Source organism: Ips typographus, unplaced genomic scaffold, assembly GCF_016097725.1.
Source record: "Ips typographus isolate SLU unplaced genomic scaffold, UJ_Ityp_2.0 IpsContig58, whole genome shotgun sequence".
NCBI classification, from domain to species: Eukaryota; Metazoa; Arthropoda; class Insecta; order Coleoptera; family Curculionidae; genus Ips; species Ips typographus.
Genome location: NW_028098576.1, coordinates 333,281 through 356,101, shown reverse-complemented (window position 1 = coordinate 356,101; position 22,821 = coordinate 333,281). Strand labels below are relative to the sequence as shown.

General features: G+C 35.0%; 1 long non-coding RNA gene across 1 annotated transcript; it reads left to right on the top strand.

The window, feature by feature from the left end:
• Positions 1 to 9,653: 9,653 nt before the first annotated feature.
• Positions 9,654 to 11,917, top strand: LOC145739840 (uncharacterized). Its single transcript, XR_014181245.1, has 4 exons — positions 9,654 to 10,090; positions 10,501 to 10,551; positions 10,623 to 10,872; positions 11,124 to 11,917. It is a non-coding gene; the product is annotated as an uncharacterized LOC145739840 (long non-coding RNA).
• The last annotated feature ends 10,904 nt before the right edge of the window (positions 11,918 to 22,821 follow it).

The following is a 22,821-nucleotide window of genomic DNA, read 5'->3' as shown; positions in this document are numbered from 1 at the left end:
TTAAAAATCTTATCATTTCCATCTGAATATGTGTGCATTCCTTTAATACCAGAAAAAATTCCCCTAACTTGAAATTTTACAATAAGCTTCCTGATCGCTTTAAAGCCTTGGAGGGTTGTGCTTTTGAGAGGGCGGTCAAGCAGGTTTTTATTGACGCTTCGTTTTATTCGGAACAGGAATATTTTAATTATGTTTTTAAAAAAAAAGTGAGAATGTAATTTTGTATTGGTATATGTGTGATGTATAAGTTTTATGAGTGCTAATGTTATATTTTGGGCTATTGTAATTGTTGACTTGCTGCACATACATTTCATGTATAATGTTGTCAAATAAATAAATCTAAATCTACTTTTTCTTGATAGAAAATGGAGAATTTTTATTAGCGATTTTTTTATTGAAAAAATTACTACGCCACTGGATCTATAGTGCTTTCAAATAGCTGTGACCAAATTTTTTATTTTTTTTTATTTTTAATTTTTTTTTTTTTTTTTTTTTAGAAATTAATCAATTAATAATTAATAATAAACAAGTAAATAGTAACACCATTTCTATGGCAACAGTTGATGCAGGGTGTTCTTTTGTGACCGTTAGCTTAGAGGATTTTTGAATTTTAATTTGTCATAACTTTGTTATTAATGAATGGATTTTCATGAAATTTTGGTCACAGCTATTTGAAAGCACTATAGATCCAGTGGCGTAGTAATTTTTTCAATAAAAAAATCGCTAATAAAAATTCTCCATTTTCTATCAAGAAAAAGTATCGTAATATGACCTGAAAACTGAAATAAATATTTAAAATTTTCTCCCTTAAAAGACATTTCATTCCTAATTATTTCAAAAAAAAAATCATTGAAATCGGTTAATAACCTAAAATTTTATAGGGGTGTTTCCATTCTAAATGGGTCACACTGTTGTATATATACAGGGTAATTCAAATTCGACCCTCATCATTGGGATCTCGGAAACTATAAGAGATACGAGAAAGTTTAAATTGGGGCAAAGTTGCGCAATGTAAAGCTCAACCAAATGCAGTTTTAAAAATTTCGATTTTCCGAGTACTTCCGAAGATATCCGAAAAATACTGAAAATTTGATTTTTTGTTTTTATTTATTTCTAATCTTATTTGAAGAGATATTCCAAAACTAAAAGCACCTTTTCATTGCCACTTTTTCTCAGCTATTCGATGATGGATTCAAATTTGCCACACGACGTTTCGTTTTTTGGCAGCCATCATCAACTTTCTTTTTTCTTATGGGCGCCATATTGGATTTTTAACCCACCAAATAGTACGTTTTATTCTGATTTTAGTGATGTATAATAATTTATGATTTGCTTCATAAATAACAAAATAATTCAATAAAAACTATTTTTACTTTAGTTATTGGCTTTGAGTTAATGGGCCGTTTTATAAAATGTCATTATTTGACAGTACTTGTCAAACACGATAATTCGGACGATCATTAGGTCTTTTAGAGATTTTACCTTAGTTAGCTTTGTTAATGAGACGTTTTATGAAGATTACTTGGTAGTACTTGTCACACGCAATTGGCCTGAACATACTTAGTCACAAAGGTGTACACGTGACTTGACTTAAACCGGTTTATTCACTCGAAGAGCTTAGGCCACTCGCTACGCTTGTGGACCTAGTTGTTCTTTTCGTGAATAAACAATGGTTTAAGTCACTTGCTGTATATCTTCTTCAAGTGCCTTCTTCATTACTGAAGGTTGGCGACAATACCAGCAAACTCCTCTCTATTTCTTGCTGCTCTCAATAGGGTGCATGTGTCTAATCCTGTCCACTCTCTTATATTTTTAAGCCATGAGCATTTTCGTCTTCCGAGTCCTCTTCGGCCTTCTATCTTTCCTTCCATAAGCAGTCTCAAAAGTTGATATTTTTCTCCTCTGTATACATGTCCCAGATAACCAGTTTTGCGCTGTTTCACATGTTGTAAAAGTTCCCTGTCTGTTCCCATCATTCTTAAAACATTTTCATTTGTTATTCTTCGGGTCCATGGTATCTTCAAAAGTCTGCGGAAGATCCACATTTCAAATGCTTCCAGTCGCTGCATTATCCTCTTTCCCATTGTCCAGGATTCCGTGCCATATAAGAGGACGGAATAAATATATGACTTCACGAAACGGTATCGAGTATGGAGCGACAGGGTGGTATTCGTTGGAAATGTCTTCATTCTCACGAACGTGGCTCTTGCGTTTTCAATTCGAGCTCGAATTTCGGTCTCTGGATCCAGGTCTTTGGTAACCCAGCAACCGAGATACCTGAATTTTCTCACTTCTTCTATTGAAGTACCATATATTCGTATATTGGCTTGTAGATTTTGATTTCTGCTGACGACCATCGTTTTGGTTTTTGCTGTATTTATTTTCAGGCCGTGTTGGTCACCTGATTTCACAATCTTGTCTACTAGCCCCTGTAAGCCTTCTGAAGTGTCTGCGAAGATGACAGTGTCATCTGCGTAGCGTATGTTGTTAAGTATTTTACCGTTCATTTGCATTTGCTGTATATATAACTATTAAATCACTCTGAATGGCATTCGCCTATTTACAGATGTAAACAAACAAACATCAATGTTACATCTACGGGGCGCGGTGCAAATGTAATAGAACTGTAATTTGAGTTTTTTTTTTAATATAAGAAGTCGAAATTTAATAAAATACTGTATAAGACACGTGACTTAAACCGGTTTATTCACTCAAATAAATATGAATGAATAAAAAATGGTTTGTCACTTACTGTATAAATAACTATAAACTTGCACTTAACATTATACAAAATTGAAATTTGGCAAAAAATGAAGTTCTTAAAATGATGATCTTTCTCTTGGAATCATAAATAAGCCTTTTAAGTTAGAGATAATGCTAACAAATCTCTTTTTCTGATTAACCTAAATAGTTCAGCAATGCTTGTATAATAATAACATTTTCTGCGGGGGTTTCTTTTCTAGATACATTTTTAACTATGATTGATCATCCAAATTATCGTGTTTGACAAGTACTGTCAAATAATGACATTTTTTAAAACGGCCCATTAACTCAAAGCCAATAACTAAAGTAAAACTAGTTTTTATTGAATTATTTTGTTATTTATGAAGCAAATCATAAGTTAATATACATCACTAAAATCAGAATAAAACGTACTATTTGGTGGGCTAAAAATCCAATATGGCGCCCATAAGAAAAAAGAAAGTTGATGATGACTGACAGAAAACGAAACGTCGTCCATCGAATAGCTAGGAAAAAGTGGCAATGAAAAATCGCTTTTAGTTTTGGAATATCTCTTCAAATAAGGTTAGAAATAAATAAAAACAAAAAATAAAATTTTCGGTTTTTTTCGGATATCTTCGGAAGTACTCGGAAAATCAAAAATTTTAAAACAGCATTTGGTTGAGCTTTAAATTGCGCAACTTTGCCCCAATTTAAACTTTCTCGTATCTCTTATGGTTTCTGAGATCCCAATGGTGAGGGTCGAATTTGAATTACCCTGTATATATTTATTTATTCGTGTCAGAAGCAGCATTATATAACAATAAATACTAGTTAATTAACACATTATATCAAATGTCTATAATCACAGACGTGAGCTAAACACTTTGTGCCTAGAAGCGGGCGACGTCAATTGCGTTCGGCTTTGCTGCCATAAGGTCCTCTATGGTACATTTTACATTTTCGCATCAAAAGCGAAAAGCAAAATGCACCCTGTATATAATACATGCATTTCTATCTTTGTCGCCTCCATACATAACACAGGCGCCCAAGCTTCCACTATTACCGCCATAGTTACGGGAGTGTATTTTGCATGATTACGCTTCATAATTCAAGGTCTTTCATGGGCACAGCAGAGGGGTAAGGAAAAACTATAAGGAAAAAAGTTGTATATACGGTATCGGTTTAAATGTAACCGGCCTCCACGATGCTGCGGTTTACTGGCCTCCGCGCAATATACAGCGCCATGTGGAACCGACGCAGGCGTTACCGACACAGTTGCCAATTTTATCTGTCTGGTTCGCCGACTGATTTGACCTTGACAGATAAAAATAGGTTTCTTGGAACAGGAAACTTATTTTAATATTCAGGCCAGCCGTATTTTCGTTCCTCCACATTAGACAGTTTTTGGTGTTCTATATTATATACTGATCGTATAGTTTCTGCGTTATTCATTCTAATATTAGACACATGTCTGACAATAACTGAATATAATGACATCAATATTTTTGTTTCTTTTTTAATACTTCATTAATCAAGCAAATTGATAAAATAAATGGCTGAACAAGTTTTGTCAAACATTGCAATATAATTATAAATCGTTTATAAATTTATTATGTTCACTTTGACTTGCATTTCTAGACTATGTCATTTTAATTATAATACCAGTCGTTGAGTATCTAAAATCACTATTGTTTTTTATTTTATATACGTGATTTATTCCTTAGATTAACAATGTTTATTGAGTTGGGTCATTTTTAGTGCCCTCAATTTTTCAATAGGTCGTTAAAAAGAAATTTTTCCTATTGCTTGTTTAAAACTTTAAATTCTAGTTTTTTGGGGGAAACAAATTACAGTTTTTAGGGTGGCAAATTAAAAAACTTATCACGCTTATATATTAAAAAGGCCTGTCATTTTTGTTTGACGACCAAGTAATTTAATAAGTAATTTTAGTCTATAAACTAAAATTTTCGTATTTTCAGTCTGTCAACTGATTTGTTACAAAAAAATCAACTTGCCACAAATCTAATTTTCATAATACCAAAGTAAAAAAAATTCATTATTATTTTATGCTTGTAGACAAAAACTATTTGCTGAGTCTAATACATATATTCGTGTGCCAATATAAAGAAAAAGTTTAAAAACGTAACCTTACCAATAACTGTCTAATATGTGCCTAAAAACACCATCATATAACTATAATCCGTGGAATTCATTGTCAAATTTACAGAGTGCCGCAGAAATTTAAGATGTGGTAAAGTTGCATTTTTTTAAATGCCTTATATTACATTTATTTAAATAATTCTATTGTTTGTAAGAACGAACGTTAAATGAATAACACATCTAGCGAGCACAGTTTTTTCAGAAAAAAACGTGCAAGAGTTAAAAATTTCCATGTTGCAAATCCGAAAACCAAAAAAGAAATTAGAAGTAGTGAACGTCAAGGAATTTGACTTGAACTTTTTCATTTATATGACATAAACTATGTCAAAATGCCTTTTATGATCCATTTCGGGTAACATTTTTTTAAACAAAATTTGGAATAAAATGTCTGCCTTAAATTTAAATTTAATACAGCATATAACTAATCCTTCTTATAAAGAAATAAAACTATTCACAAAATGTAATAAGGTAAAACTACCAATAGATGACGACCTATAGAAAGTCTAAAAAACTTAAAAATGAACCCCCAGACAAAGGGTCAAAATATTTGAGAAAATTTAAATCAGTATAGTTTGTCCAAAAACAAGTTATTCCCAATGAAACTGATGTACTACCTGCCATAAATATGGACCAAAATTTATTTAGAGTATGGCAGCCGGAAATCAGTGTGAAGAGATAGAGAATTAGCTATGTTTGGAAGAAACTGAGTACCAATGTAACTTTGGACCATGCCATCTTTTAGTAGAGCATGTTGTCTATTGCTTAAAACGCATGTCATCTTTTAGCAAATTGGGCATATTTATGTAAGGGATAAACACACTTCAAAATAAATAAAAGTTATACATTTGTTGTCGAACCTTTTATAAAAAAAAAACTACTACATAGGTCGATAAAAAAGGCTATGGCAAATACTAGTGCATACAATTTGTTTAAAAACATAATAATTTAAAACTGTATTATTAAATGTTTGCATTTTATCTTCAGAGTGCCACATATAAGAATGATTACCTTAGTATACAGGGTGTTCAATTTTAAAGCAAATCTTTTCTATACCACAATTTTCTGGGACAGCCTGTTCCAACCGACACTTATATTTTTCAATTCGGCAAGACATAAATCCGTATGCATCCGAGGGATTTCAGGTGCAGCACACTGTATAATTAACTTGTCTTAAAATGTTTTTATTTGTAGCTTATTGTAATTTGTTGGATGACGCTAATACAAATTCAACATGCAAAAAAAAGTGAAATGCCTCACATATTTTAACAAGAAGGGACATAATTCCATATATGCACCTAGTATTTATGCTGATGCACCCAATATTTCTGCTGACGCTAGTATTAAGTTTTATAAAGGCGATTGTAACGCTGCAACCGTAATCATTAAGACCGTGTCAAAGCTTCAGGCTGTTCGGCTTAATTGTTCACCATAATTTTAAGTTTTTAGTTTAGTGAACGTCCTATTTCAACAAATAAAGTCTTTTTTAAAAGTTACTCCGTCTGACTTCTCATTTAATTCGCGAACATTCCATCCGATGCGCCGATCCAAGTTTAAAGATACCGGGACATGTCCAAAAGTAGCTGTTTTGTGTATTTGCATTTTACATGGGGTTAAATGGGTAACTTCCTTATTTTAAGGCCTAGAGGGTTGAGACTTCGTATTAGGGGGGTAAGTTTGGGACACCCCTAGGATGCGGTGTTGTCACGTTGTGCACTTTTTCCCTAAATTTAGGGAAATTCTATATAGTGACTCCTTCGTTTTTTCCTAAATTTCAGGAAATCTTAATCTGGCTATGAGGCCTTTGTAATAGTATCATTGAATGGTCGGTTATTGGCTGTTGGAGGTTTTAATAACCGTCATGACAGTTTAAATTCGGTGTAAGAGTTTGATGTTAAAACCAATAAATGGACATTAGTCACATGTATGCTTTCCCAAAAAGGTGGATTTGGAGGAGCAGTGTTGGATTTGGTCAATTTAGAGCACCTCGTGGGACAAACTAATACCTAGTTAATGAGAACAATATGATATGTACACGGTGATCATTTATAATGTCCCCCCTCTCAACTTTTTTATTTTTCACATTAGAAAAAAATTATGAATAGAAAAGTTGTACGAGATGATGCAAGCTATTTGCAGGATATATTGTTATTTATACAGGACGTTTCAGAAATGCGTGACAAGTCAAAATTATATTTTTTAAAATGGAACACCCCATATATTTTCAATTTTCTAGAATTATCAAACAATTCTGAACATTTTTTTTATAATATGTCCTATACCTAAATGTAATGGTTCTCGAAATATTCGCATTTCCACTAAGCTGCTAGATTCTAGAAAATATTGTCACACCCGTGTTAATAGTTACGGTGCACACCCAGTAACCACCATAGTCAGCAAGGTTAGCGTAATGAGGTCGCTGACGAGTATAAAAGATGCACCGTAGCTCGGCTAAGACACCGAACTCTGGGGTCATCCCCAGAGGGAGGTCACTGGTCTCTAGGTCGGTCTTCGAGCAACAGTCCGAACTTTCTAGTGCCCGGCCGGCTCGTTACCTTCTTGGAAGCCCAGGCTGAAAAGACAAGAGTTCTTACGCATACCACGAGGTGACCGTCCGAACTCTTGACCCTATCAGTACCTTAAGTAAGTCCTTTGGGCGTGTCGGTCATAGGGGCTCCCTGCTCGTATCGAGTGGGTTTCGCTAGGCTACACTTCAGGAGGGCTTACGCACCTACACATACACACACACACACCCCCTCTTGGACGGTGTTCGATGCTAAGAGTTATACAGTGCCAAATAAAGAAGACATACTTGAGCTACGATCTTGTTTCTCTTCCTACGCTACCCCCTAAACGTGACAATATTCGATAGATTCCAGTTCTAGGTGGCGGTGAATTACGCGGTAACGAAAAAACAAAAACTTTGTTTATTACTGACAGTAGTGACAGTTACACGTTGCGGGAATATAACATTATTTTTATTAAAATGCCTTATTCCGAAAGAGAAAACAATTTATTCTGCAAATATTTATTAAAACAAATAATAACGTTAAAATTGCTCAAAGGGCACTCCATAGAATTAACCCCCGGATGCATATTCCAGATAAGAAAATATTTTATAGGATCTATGAAAAGTTTCAACGACCATCCAGCCTATTGAGACGAAAAAGAACAATGGAAAGAGATGAAAATATGGATTTGAATTTGATTTTTGAAAAAGTTGAGGAAAATCCAAACATTTCTCTGAGAAAAATATCGAAGAGTTTGGAAAAGAGTATGGCGATTCAAAAAATACCTCTTATGGGAGGATACAAAACACTAACAAGAAATCAGGATATAAAGCATTCAAAATAAGGCCCACAACAAAATTAACGCCGAGACAAAGAGAAAAAAGAGTTGAATTTTGCCAAACCATGTTGGAAAAAAATAACTTGAATAACAATTATTTGAAAAATGTATTCTGGACCGACGAGTTATCATTTGCGACCAGCGGTATGATTAACAGGAAAAACACCAGACAGTGGGCCACAGTAAATCCCCACTGGTACAGGGAATTTCAATTTCAAGGTCGTCAAACTGTCAATGTTTGGTGTGCTATCGTGTATAACAAAATAATAGGTCCCCATTTCTTTACCGTTACTTTAAACGGAGATGTTTATTTGAATTTTCTCCATCAAGAACTAGAGGACGTTTTTGATGAGCTTCCTCACAGTGTCGTAGCTGTTAGAACCCATCTAAAATAAAATGGCCTCCTAACAGCCCTGACTTGACGCCGATTGATGCATTTTTATGGGGAACGCTAAAAGATCGAGTGAATGCACATAGCATTGAAAATACTGAACATTTGAAAGAACTTATTAGAATGGAAATTCAAATTCTGAATGAAGATTATAACCAATCGCTCACTCCGCGTTAGAAAGGTTACGAAGAACGTATATCAAATTTATTGAAGAAAATGGGGCCCCAGTTGAGCAATTTGATTTGTGAAAACTACATGCTTTATTATATATTATTATATCTATAGTTGTTTCAGATATTGAATTTCACTCGAAAATAAAATCATTGATATTTTCTTTATAAAAAGGTGATGAAAAATGGTCTCGTATTGATGACTAATTCACCACCAATTCACTAATTATTCACAGCTACAAGAACGAAAACTTGTTTTTTTTCGAATTTAGCCGCTTAGTGGAAATGCGAATATTTCGAAAACTATTTCATTTAGGTATGATATAATTCTAGAAAATTATAAATATTAAACGGGTAAACAGATCATTGTTGCTGGTACGGTTGCTCGACAACCGCTTATACAGTGCAGGTAAAAAGTTAAAATTTTCGCATTTTTGTTCGTGTTTTACGACGAAAGGGCTCAAGTTAGAGAACTGAAAAAAATACAGAAAACTAGTCCGTGATAGGTACTACAACTTTCATTATTACGATTTTTCAATCAATCAACCGTACAGGCGCAAAAAAATCAAAACCGTTTTCCCATGTTAATCTCCTATGTCCAGGGTGCTCTTGGACACCTGGTATAAAAACAGATAGATATCAGGAAAGATATTTAAATTAAAATTTTAAATACCCTTATGTTACTCATCTCATCTTAAAATTTTTAAATTCCACAATCTGTCGATGAAAGCAGTACTCTGTATTAAAGGACTAAATCTCTGTTTAGACACACCAATAAGACCTAAAATTTAAATAGTTGTTTTCCATGTAAATAACCAAATTATTGTAAATTAAATGTAAAAAACAGAAATATTTGCCCTCAAGTTGCTGTTTGTGCTTCAATTTAAGTGTCTCCCCTGATATATAAATTGATGTGATTTTTTTTCAAAACCATATATTTTTGCGATTAGTAATCTTTATATCTATAAAGTGTCTCGTTTTGAAAAGAAGGCATATGTATAGAAAAAAACTGAAAAATATATTTAAAATAATATGTTACAGTCTGGCAGTTATAGTTGAGCATTGTCAATCACAGGAATTTGTTTTTGGTTTTAGATAGAAGCTAATAAGGCCACCAAAACGTCTGATTTGTCTTCTGCAGACAGTACTAAACACTCAAGTGGCTCCAGAAAAGGGCATAACTATTTGGGTCGGGGTCACAGACTTCAAATTAAAAATCGAAAGTATGCAGAAGAATCAAGCTCTTCTATTGCTAGTAACTCATCAGATGACAATGTGTATCCAGTTTTGAAAAAGTCTAGTATAACCTCGTACCAAGTATGTACCTATATTGTTGACTCAAAATAATAAAATATGTCATTAGTTGCTCATTTTTAGTAGTCTCAGAATGGCCATTCTTAATGGACACTTAAATAAATCTTTTTTTATTATTTATAAACTACTATAGTCGAAAAAGTCTTTGTTATATGTTAAATTTTAATTTGAAAAATGCAAAAACTTTCTCAGAGCTATTTGTGTTTTTTAATAAAATTTTTGGACCATTGATAACTATGTAAAGCACATATTTTACAATACGAAACATCGCTTCAATGTCAACTGTGGCGCTGGTTCCAGTACTTAACCGGTACACTTCTAGTTTTTTATGCATAAATTTCTAAAATGTTTTAAACTAACTTGGTAAATAAGTTATATAACTGGAGCTCATTTCAGATTTAAACCTGGTTGTCAACAAGAGTAAGTCAACTGCAAGACCTTCAGGAAGTAAGTACATTATTTGTATTGATGTTATGGTGGAAATGTGACACACTTACTGAATTTGTATACATTTTTAGGCGTTTCGACAAGTAGACATTTAAGTCAAAATGATGAAACAGACGAGGAACCGTCACTGCCAAGTGAAGGAAATAATTTTCATATGCAAAATAATCACAGTGATGAGTACAATGGTAGTATCATAAAGTATTAATGTCTAGCTTAATCTTATAGGTATTTTGGTGTCAGGTATATTTCAAAAAGATGTCGTCAGCCATACTAATAGTAGATTGACCACACAACAAGTGGGAGGAGTCATGAGTGATGAAGGTAATAAACAGACACAACTGTATGGTCAAACTTAAAGAAACCAAGTAGGCATATACTTATAAGTTTAATGTTCAACATGAAGTAACTGAATATGCAGGTATTAATTTAATTACGGAGAAACGTTGAATGTGTGCTTGTTTTCTTTTATTTGGTGATGTACTTATCCTAAAAGTGTTTTATGCTAAATAGTCAAACATTGTAAGTACTTTTTTACTTTATTTAACTTTCTAATAATTTTTATTTAATTTTAGATTTTAAAAAAGCAGTTATTGATGAGTTATCTGTTATAAATTTGAAATTAGATTCTCTTGGAGAGAAAGTAAACACACTGATAAATGTCCAGCGTGTCAACATTAATGCCACAAATTTAAAGCTGGTAGACAATGTGCAGAATCTGTACACAAAAATTCCTCTCAAAAATGGTTAGGATTTGGAAAATTTTGAAGAAGCCATTGAGCCATGATGACAATTATAAAATTTTGGTAAGTACTGGGAAAGTTGGGTAGCGTGAAGTATGTAAAGTGAAATTATTGAGTGTTGAGTGTTAAGGTGGATTCATAGTTCTGTTTCCGTAAAACATAACGTAAAATATAAAAACGTAAAATTACAACATGGATTTTCAGTGTTCCCATTCAGAGTTTGAAACGTAAACATAAACACAATTTCGTAAAACACAAGGAATGAACCATTTTCATATCTTATGCTAATTTTCTTGCGTTTTTATGAATAACGTCATGTCAAAAAACAGAAAAATAATTCTAAGCCATATTCGAATTGAAGCTCCATGGAGCGAGCAGGACAAATATGACGTCACGATCACGCAATTTGGCAAAACGAAAATGGTACCAACTGTCAAATGACGTCATCGTGGCGTCATAACGGAACGGAGCCCAAATGTGCGTTCAAATTTTTGAGTATTGAGTTTGGTAGGAGTTTTAAGAAGTTTGTGTTATGAATTGGAACTCTTATTTTTATGTTTAACGTTTCATGTAATTATGTCTCACGAAAATAGAACTATGAATCCACCTTTACGTCAGAACAGGCATTGTTATGGAAATGGCTGTTATATGGGAAAAGTAATTTTGGCAGTGGTGAAGTAACACTAAACACTAAAGTTTCTCTATAGGTACTTAAGTAGATAAAACATTTCAATGTGCTTTATAAAGCAATAATTATAATTATTTAGGTATCAGAAATAAAAAGGGTAGGCGGACATTCTTGCGCACAGCATACAAGAAAGTGCCTTTATAAGATTTTGACAGATGAGGTGGCATTACATTACTCTTGGGATGGAGCCAAAACCAAGCAGCCATTTAAAAACTTAAGAATAGGAAAAGCTCTTCTAGGTAAATGTAAACCCTCTATAATACACTACTTACCTTCAACTCAATATATATTTTTTATTTTAAAAGCCATGAAGTCTCAGTATCTAGAAACAACAGAGTCTGACATTGTTGCTGTTATCAGGTACTGGTTCGGAAAGGCCAAGGAGAGAATTACCAACCATACCAAAGCAAATACGCAATAGAGTATATAAGTACATAAGTATTATAATATATATTATAATATTAATAATAAGGTTTGATACTCATATTTTCTGTACTTACTCTTTTGGCTTATGCGTAAATTATTAAACTGTAACCAGCAGTTCAAATAGTTCCTTGTTCACATAATGATGAATATTTAAGTGAGTGTAACCTCACTCCACTTCTATCTTGAAAAGTGCAGAAAAAAAGCTAATTTTTAAGCCCTGCTACAAATATACTAATAAGAAATTACCAAGTATTTACTAAATACGTTCGTCCGTATATTGCCAGTAGAACTTTAGAAGATAGTAATTAGAAAGATGTTTCTAAGTAAATACTGACTTTGTTCGTCAAATATATCCACGCACTTACTTAGAACATTGGTAGAAGGCGATTCGGGCGCTTGGTAACATATTCTTAGAATCTTCTTTTCTGGTGCGCAATGAAAATAACGCATTTTCTAAGAATGTACTTATTCTTAAAAGTGAAGTTCTAAGATTATAGCAAGTATATCTAAATGTTGTGTGGGATAATTCTAGAAAATTGAAAATATAACTTTGACTTGTCACGCATTCCTGAAACGTCCTGTATAAATAACAATATATTCTACAAATAGCTGGCATCATCTCGTACAACTTTTCTATTCATCATTTTTTTCTAATGTGAAAAATAAAAAAGTTGAGAGGGGGGGGACATTATAAATGATCACCGTGTACACGGCGTTAATTATTTTAACAGATTATTAGGCTAGTTGCTATATTACAAAACCAAAGCTTTAATTTTGCAAAAGAAAAACGAAGCAGTGTGTTCCGTGATATCGTACTTCGGTAGGTTAATAACCCAGCACCCCCTCTTCCACCATCCCCTCCCTCAACAGCGTGTTGGCCGGTGTTCGCACTTTTTCTGGGGTTTACCACCTTATTTGAGCCCTTAGCTACCCTGATCTTGTTCATTGCGTTGTCCACTTGCCACCTGTTTGCTAGTTTGGTGCATTGTTTGTCTAATTTTAACTTTATATCTTGTTGTATGAATGGTTGCGGCTTTAACCTTTTTATTGTTAATCTTTGATTGATTTGTGGGTTGCAGAACTATCTACCTGTCGTCACTTAAGTCATTGATTTTATTGTAATCCCTTCTGAAACGCTCCCCCTGCCTTCGAATTAACGGCTTATCATTGCGGTTTTTTCAAAAAAATTTAGCATCTCCATTTTGTTTCCTGTTTGATCGCCTCTGCCGTGGATGGTGAATTAAATCTAAATTTATCTTTTCTCTCTCCATAGGGTCTAACCCAGCCCTTAAAAATGGGTCTAATTTAAGGTATTAGTTTTGTGATTAAATATGTAGTGTCAGGTTTTTTTCTCCATAATCAGGTAATTATTCAATTTTAAACCTTTTTTATTCATACTACATGTGTTAAATTTTATAGCTTTATTCCCCCCTTTAAACAACTTTTTAAATTCACAAAATCTTTATAACATGGGTCTCACTGTCTCTCCCTTTCTAAAAAGACAGCCGGCGAACAGATGACTTCAATATCACCCTTATAAACTTCTGTTGTCCCACAATATTACCCTTCTTAACACACAGTATAAATTCTTGTTTAAAGAAATCGTACTTTCCAAAAAATTGGAAACACGCTAAGGTTATTCCTCTGTCAAAGAAAAATAATCCAACAGAAATGAGTGACTTGAGGTCGATATCAATACTACCAGTATTTTCAAAAATTCTTGAAAAAGCGATGTATTACCAAATAGCTGAGTTTGTGACAACTTGTGGTGTAATACCCCCTAAGCAATCTGATTTTCGTAAAAGTTACTCGTGTACTACCGCGTTATCTGATATAGTGGACGACATTGTTGATGCTCAGGATAAAAATTTAGCTACTGTTCTCATACTGCTCGATTATACTAGAGCATTCGACATGATAGATCATAAAACTATGATTGCAATTTTAAAGTTTATAGGGTTTGGAGAAAGAGCATTGTCTCTTCTCACATCTTTCCTTGTTGATAGACATCAAACAGTTCAAATAAGTGATAAGGTCTCTGAAAACTTACACAGTTTTGAGTAGAGTGCCGCAGGGGAGCATCTTGGGACCTCTTTTGTACAGCATTTATACTTTTAATTTTACAAATACCCTTTCTTTCTGTAAATATCATTTGTATGCTGATGATGATCAAATATAAAGGGTAATTCAAATTCGACCATCACTATTAGGATCCCAGAAACCATAAGATATACGAGAAAGTTTAAATTGGGGCAAAGTTGCGCAATTTAAATCTCAACCAATCACACATTTTGGCGATAATTGATATGACTATTCTAAGTTTACGTGGTTGTATCCGACTAAAAGCACTACTGCAAGAGAAACCATTGAATGCTTTGTAAGACAGCAAAAGACGTTTGGTAATCCCTGTAGGATTGTGTCTGACAAGGGAACAGCATTTACTGCAAATTAATTTCAAGACTATTGCCAAGGGGAAGGCATTAAGCATGTAACAATCACCACAGGAGTTCCGCGAGGAAATGGACAAATTGAACGCGATCGTCGAACTGTTATACCCGTACTTACCAAGCTTAGTGTTGAAGATCCAACAAAATGGTATAAATACCTTGATCGAGTTCAGAGAGCTTTACATTCTACTTATCAACGCAGTATTGATTTGACGCCTTTTAAAGTGCTAATAGGAGTCAAGATGAAACGAAAAGAGGACATTTTGATTAATCAACTTATAGAAGAAGAAATCAAAAAATAATTTTGTGAAGATAGAGAGAAGTTTGGAAAACATAGTAAAGAACATCTATTGAAGGTTCAAGAAGAACTCGAAATCGAAAAGGATATAATTTACGACGCATTAAACCAAGAGGTTATAAAGAAGGATACCTAGTCGCTATTAAGAGGACTCAGTTTGGTGGTGGGCTCAAAGTCCATACAAAGTTTTTAGGTCCTTATGAAGTAGTGAAACTTAAAGATAACGAGTGATCCTTTTCCACATCACAAAAAAGTAAACCCTACATATATTACCTCAAAGAAGTAATTAGGCCAATAATGGCCGTCAAAATGAGAATCACCTTGAATGATTTTGAGTAATAACAGCCAAGTAGGTAATAATCTAAAATAGAATTAGTTTTATTATCTTATTATAAAATTGACCTTATGTTAACAAAATTGTATATTTCATTAAATTAAGATTAAATTGTGACATGATAGTTGTAATTTTTAAATGGAAACACTATTTGGTTGCATTTTTGGATACCTATAGTAACAAATTTTTAAAATTTTGAAATTCATAAAACTTAATGCATTGAACTTGAGGAAAATGGCTTGCACATTCCTATCTTAGTTTTTCGTAAACTATTTAATAATGACAATTTGAATTTAAAGTAGAGAATTTTTTTATACATTTTTCAAAATTCTCAAGTGAAAAATTCCTAAAACATTTTTTTATCTGAAGAAAATCACAAAAGGCATTTTGACATAGTTCCTGAAAAATTAAGATAGAAATGTTCTTTGAAGTTCAATACCGCATTATCTATAAACCCTACTTTTTAAAAAATAAAAAGCTGGCGAAAGTGAAAACTAAATTTTATTTTAAAACTTTATAGTATCCCTGAAAACAAAGAACAGTATCCTATAGCACGGTTATGTCATCATTACACAGAGAGGACGCGCAGGTTGGAACAAATTCATTTAAAATTAAGGGTTTGGTTTTTTGGAAATATGCTTCTAAACGTCAATATTTATTTTTGTCTGCGGTTTTTTTTGTGGTAAATGCATGTATACAGGGCGGCCCTAAAATAAGTTACTACCATCAACTTCATTTTTTCAAATGGATTTCATGTTATATAAAAAGGTATCAGTGAGTTTGTAATAAAGGCACTCACTGAGATACAAGTCGTATTATTACATGGCGCAGTCGAGAAGTTGAACCTAAAATCGCAAAACGTGTGAAAAGTGTCAGAAGCTGGAATACTGAACTTTAGAAAATGGAAGGCAGATTACCTGATCCAATGGTTGGTGATGGAAACTTGAATGAGAATTTCAATACATTTTTCCAAGCCTTTGAGACTTACTTAATAGCTACAGAAAAAGACACCAAGCCTGATAAAGTAAAAATTGCTTTATTGTTAAACTTAATAGGCCCTGTAGGGATTGAGATATATAATATATTAAAAGTACCAAATAATGGTAGCTATGATAGTGTAGTGGCAGAATTTAAAAAGTACTGTGCACCTAGAAGGAATAAAACCTATGAAAGGTTTATTTTCAATAGCAGAAATCAAAGCAAAGATGAGCCCTTTGACCATTTTTTAAGTGATGTCAAAAAACTAATCCAAAGCTGTGAATATGATTCACAAGAGGACAGTATACTAATAGATCGTATTGTTCTAGGAATAAATGATGTGAGCGTTCAAGAGAAACTGCTAAACATACAAAACCTGAAATTGGATAGAGCAATTGAAATTTGTCGAACCTCAGAGGTAACAAAGAAGCAGCTGTCTGCAGTAAGAAGCACAGATGCGATGAATCAATCAGTGGATGAACTTCAGTTAAAAAGGACCAGAAGGGTTGAAGCAAAGCAGGAGAAGCTGTCAAAATCTCGGTGCCAGAAGTGCAATGGTCTTCATGGTTATGGAAAATGTCCAGCTTTTGGAAAGAAATGCTTTAAATGTGGAAAACCCAATCACTTTAGTAATGTTTGCTTTAATGAAAGTCAAAGAGTAGTTAAAAAAGTTAGAGAAATCACTAAAAAGAGCAGTGAAGATAGTTGTGACAGTGAAAAAGATTTGTTTGTGCATTCCCTGAGGGAGATAGGGGAAATTAAAGGCAGTGGTGCAAAAATGTAGACTGAAAATATTAAGGTGCATAATAGAACCATTAACTTCAAAATTGACACAGGTTCTGAGGTAAATATTATTCCTAAATGGCTCTGGCAGAAGTTACATGCAGGCAGAGGTGCAAACATAAAGGGTCCTAAGTTGGAGCAAACCAGTGTAGTGTTGGAGGCATATGGTGGTGCCAGGTTGAAACCCTGCGGAAAAGTGCAACTGCAGTGCTCAAGGTTAGATAAAAATTTGATACTTTTAGAATTTCTTATTGTTGATTTAAATGTTAAACCTATAATTGGGTTGCCTGCTTGTTATACTTTAGGTTATATTAAAAGGTCTGAAAGTTTAGAGGTAGATGAAACTAAGTTTAACCGAGAGTTTAACAAGGAAAAATTTATAAGTGAGAATCGAGACATATTTGAGGGTGTAGGGTTGTTTTCTGAAATACTTGAGATTCAATTAAAAAAGAATAGTATTCCTATTGCTAAGCCAGCTAGGCGGGTGCCTTTAGCTATAAGGGATAGACTTAAAGAAAAATTAGATAAACTTGAAATGCAAAAAATAATAGCTAAAGTAAATAGGGCAAATGAGTGGGTTAACAATCGTTATTATTGAAAAACCTAATAAGTCATTACGATTATGCCTTGATCCACAAGAACTGAACAAGTGTATTAAAAGAGAATTTTATGAAATACCTAGTATAGTTGATATTAGATCTAAACTAGCAGGGAAAATGTATTATACTGTTATGTATTTCAAAGACGGGTTTTACCAGATTAAACTTAATGAGAAATCTAGTGATCTAACAACATTTGCTACGCCATTTGGCTGTTCCAAGTTCCTCAGGCTGCCATTTGGTTTGAACCTTGCACCAGAATATTTTCAGAAAATGAATGAGAAATTTTCGGTGATATACAAAATGTCATAATATACTTTGATGATTTGTTAATTGCTTGTGAGACCATAGAAGAACATGATAAAACTCTAATAAAAGTGTTACAGCGAGCAAGGGAAAAAGGGGTTAAATTTAATGAGGAAAAACTTCAGTTTAGGCAACAAGCAGTTATCTAGGTCATGTTTTTAATAGTGAAGGTGTAAAAATTGATAATGATAAGATTAAAGCCATTAGTGACCTAAAACCTCCCACTTGTAAAAAGGAATTACAAAAGTTGTTAGGTTTAGTAAATTATTGAAAATGGTGAGGTTTTGTTTTTTGTTTATCAATCCCAATCCTCTCACCGGTATTACGGCTCATCAGAGAGGCTATAGGGCTTGATAACCAAAGAACAAAACCTTCGTTCCAGTATAGTCAACTGGATGCCAGAAATGATAGTTGTGTGCAACATCTGGTGACATCTGTACTCAACTCTATGAGTTAGAAAGTACAGATGGCGTTCCAAAATCTAGGAACAGCACCATTAATGCCGCATCATTCGGTAAACACCGATCTGATTGGTTGAAAATGGTGAGGTTATGTTTTTTGTTTATCAATCCCAATCCTCTGACCGGTACAGATGTCACCAGATGTTGCACACAACTATCATTTCTGGCATCCAGTTGACTATACTGGAACGAAGGTTTTGTTCTTTGGTTATCAAGCCCTATAGCCTCTCTGATGAGCCGTAATACGGCGAAACCGGTCAGAGGATTGGGATTGATAAACAAAAAACAAAACCTCACCATTTTCAACCAATCAGATCGGTGTTTACCGAATGATGCGGCATTAATGGTGCTGTTCCTAGATTTTGGAACGCCATCTGTACTTTCTAACTCATAGAGTTGAGTACAGATGTCACCAGATGTTGCACACAACTATTAGTAAATTATGTTAGAAAATCGTCGTAAATTATGTTAGAAAATCGTAATAATACGACAAGTCGTATTATTACAGTTCGAACTTCACTTCAATCAGCCCAGCTGATTACGAGTTTTACGACAGTAATGACAGTTTACGCCTAAAATCATTTTTATTGGCTAGGCTTGAAAAATGTTGGTCTCCGGCTAGACGCCGGAGAGTAAGGGTTTACAATACACATCCCAAAACCCTACTCGCACTCAAAACAAGAATTACAGAGGAGATCGAAGCAATAACGCCTGACAGCACCAGGTCATGCACAATGTTCAAAATCGACTTGCTGAATGCATCCGGCAAAACGAACATCATCTTTGCGATGTAATCTTCAAGAATTGATTTTTTCTTTAATTTCCAATGTTGTCGTGTACCCTCAATAAATGTTTCAAAAACTCTTTCCTTTTTTTTTCTTTCTTCAAAAGTTTCCATCTTTTTGCACCACCGTGTATAAACATATACCAGGTGTCCAAGACCACCCTGGACATAAGAGATTAACATGGAAAAACGGTATGATTTTGTTGCGCCTGTACGGTTGATTTGATTAAAAAATCGTATTAATTAAAGTTGTAGTAATCCTGAAGAAAGCAGTATTAACGCACTGACACGCAGAAAAGCAAAAAATTACAGACTAGAAAACGACATTTTATTCAAAACTACCCCTACGAAAGATGGATTGGAATACGCACTCGTAATTCCAAGGGCATTAAGAGAAGAAATCCTATGGGAAGCTCATAATGCACCCACCAGTGGACACATGGGCGTCACGAAGACACTAAGCAGATTAGTCCCTAAATATTACTGGGACTCTATGATTAAAGATGTCCTCGGGTACATTAGAGGATGCAGGGATTGTCAGGCAAGGAAGGGGCCAACAAACAGAAAACCACTAGGGTTTCTTTAACCCATAAAAGTTGGTCGGGTTTTTGATCAAATAGGTATAGAATTACTTGGGCCATTCAGGAAAAGCAGCCAGGGAAAAACCACCATTATAGTAGTAACGGATTATGCAAGCAGATATGCCATTACAGCAGCCCTACCCAATGGAAAAGCAGGTCCCGCGGCAAAATTTCTGATAGAAAAAGTAATACTGATACATGGGGTCCCACGGAGCATCCTCAGCGATAGAGGAAAAGTTTTTCAGTCGGAAATAGTACAGGAGTTGCAGCAAATCATGGGGATGAGGAGTACCTTTACAACTGCCTACCATCCATCCTGCAACGGCCTTACAGAACGGCTGAACAAAACACTGGCTGACATGTTGTCACTCTACTGCAGCTCTGATCAAACTGGGTGCTCATACTTGCCTTTCGTCACCTTTGCGTACAACACAGCAAAACAAGAAACAACGCAGTTCAGTCCATTTCAACTGGTGTGTCTGCTAGAGATCCCACACTGCCGCTGGACGCATCTTTGCTGGACAGAAATGATGACTTAGACTCCCATAAATTAAGAGAAAAGGCACTACTTCTAAGGGCAACAGCAGTAGAAAATATCCACAAGAAACAGGACAAAGACAAAGGCATTTATGACGGCAAACACAGAGAAGGGGAATTTGAAGTAGGCGACAGGGTCAAAATTTTCATCCCAATTAGAAAAGTGGGTAAAAGTGAGAAATTGCTACTACGTTGGTTTGGGCCCTATAAGATCACGAAAAAACTTAGTGAGGTGAATTACGAGGTGAAGCAAGAGAAAGGGAAGAAAACAGACGTGGTGCATATAGGAAGAATCTTGCCTTTTTACGACGAATGGACGCTGGGGGACGCGTCAGAAGATAGCTCAGATGAGGAAAACGTGGTGGAAGAACAATAACTGGCGCAGGTCAGCCAGGGCCCCTATTACAAATATGGTATAAAGGGAAATTATATTTTGGTTGTATATGTTATTGTTTAAACTTAACGAAATACGCTTTGACAAACATTCATCCAGCAGGCAAGCAAAAAACCATACCAACCACAGCGCCTATAGCGGCAAACGAGGACTCTCCGGGAGACAACACAGCAACCTACCCGAGCATAGCTGGTGATTTCATGCAAATGAGCAGGCGAACCGTAAGATGGCAGGGTACCACCACCTGCAAACTGAGTAACAGGTGCTCCGGTACCAGTCAGACAAAGTCCAACTTGGGCCAACCTCAACACCCAGCCGCTTGTCCAGGAACGATGCAACGTCAGAAATAAGAAACAGTGAGCGTATATTTAGGATATATTATTTTACGAATAAAGGCAGTGGCCACACCTTCTGATAGATTAAGGCATTACAATAGAAACTAGGATAAGTAGTGTTCGGGGCGAACACTTTTTGGGGGAGGGAGATGTCGCAGATTCCAACATTTACATTCACCATACCTATCGTACTATACACTGAATAATCGTTTATGTCAGCAAGTCTGGTAGGAATCTGGGTCAATCGACGAGTATTTATTCAACAAGGCTGGCCATCTAAAATCACTGGTCTCCGGGTTGGTCGGCGAGCAACATTCCCTAACTTGAAGTGGTGGGTCGGCTCGCTACCCTCTCAGGATCCCAGGCTGAAAAGAGAAGGGTTCTCTCGCAACTTGAAGTGACCGTTAGAACCCTTAACCCTGTCAGTTGTTCACTTTGGTCACATCGTACAAGAACACCTTGCGTGCCCCTTTACGGTGTAGCTGAAGGGCTAAAACCAAACTCACCCTCCCCGAACTTCCATGCGCTCAACGACACGAAGAATAACCCCTCTTAAGTGTTTAGTTTACATTGTTTTATAATAAACGAGGCTTGCCTGTGACCTAGGTTGTTTCTCTACCATCCCTCACTACGCACCCCTAAACGTGACATTATTGTAGTACTAACTTGCATCTATTTAAGTTACAAGAAGATCTACCCTGTGCTAAGAAGGATGCCTCCAGCCTCAATGTCCGAAACCTCACATGATCCAGAAGTCTCATATATCATAGTGTAATTTCCAAATTCTACGTAGTCTCAGTTCTAGGTCGGGAGGAGTTATATGTTTCATACTTAACCCTTTTACTAGGAATACCTAATGTTTATACTTAAACCATGCATGTATTATTATATAAAATTATTAGAAACGCAGTGCTCGAGTTCAGTTCCATAATATTAAGCTCACTTTGTAACTCGTCATAATATTATCGCAAACATTACACTCACCGGTAAACCCAAAGTTATCAATTATATTCGAAAAGAAACGCCGCTGGGTTGTACAACTTAGTAACAGTAATTTCGAAAACGATGTTTTAAAATTAATCAAAGAAAACATTGTCCCCGGTAAACAATATCATCTGTACTTCGAATAACCAGGCAACCAACAATTTTGCGAAGTAGTGAGAAAGTATTTTAGATGGCCTTCTCTAAATCTCAAGAGATGTTTAAAAAAATTACTTTACGTTACAAATAAGTCAGACATAGAAGAAATAATACAAAACTAAAAGTTTAGAGAAACGTGTAGGTACAGAGCAAATGCCTATAAAACCTGAATTGGATAATATTCACTTATATTGTCACGTTTAGGGGTGCGTAGTGAGGGATGGTAGAGAAACAACTTAGGTCACTGGCAAGCCTCGTTTATTATAAAAATATACCAAACACTTAAGAGGGGTTATTCTTACCCCCAGAATAGAAGGGCCAACACGGCCGTAAGTGTCGTAAAGCGCATGTGAGTTCGGGAGAGACGAGTGGGGTTTTAGCCCTTCGGCTACACCGTAAAGGGGCACGCAAAGGTGTTCTTGTACGGTGTGACCAAAAG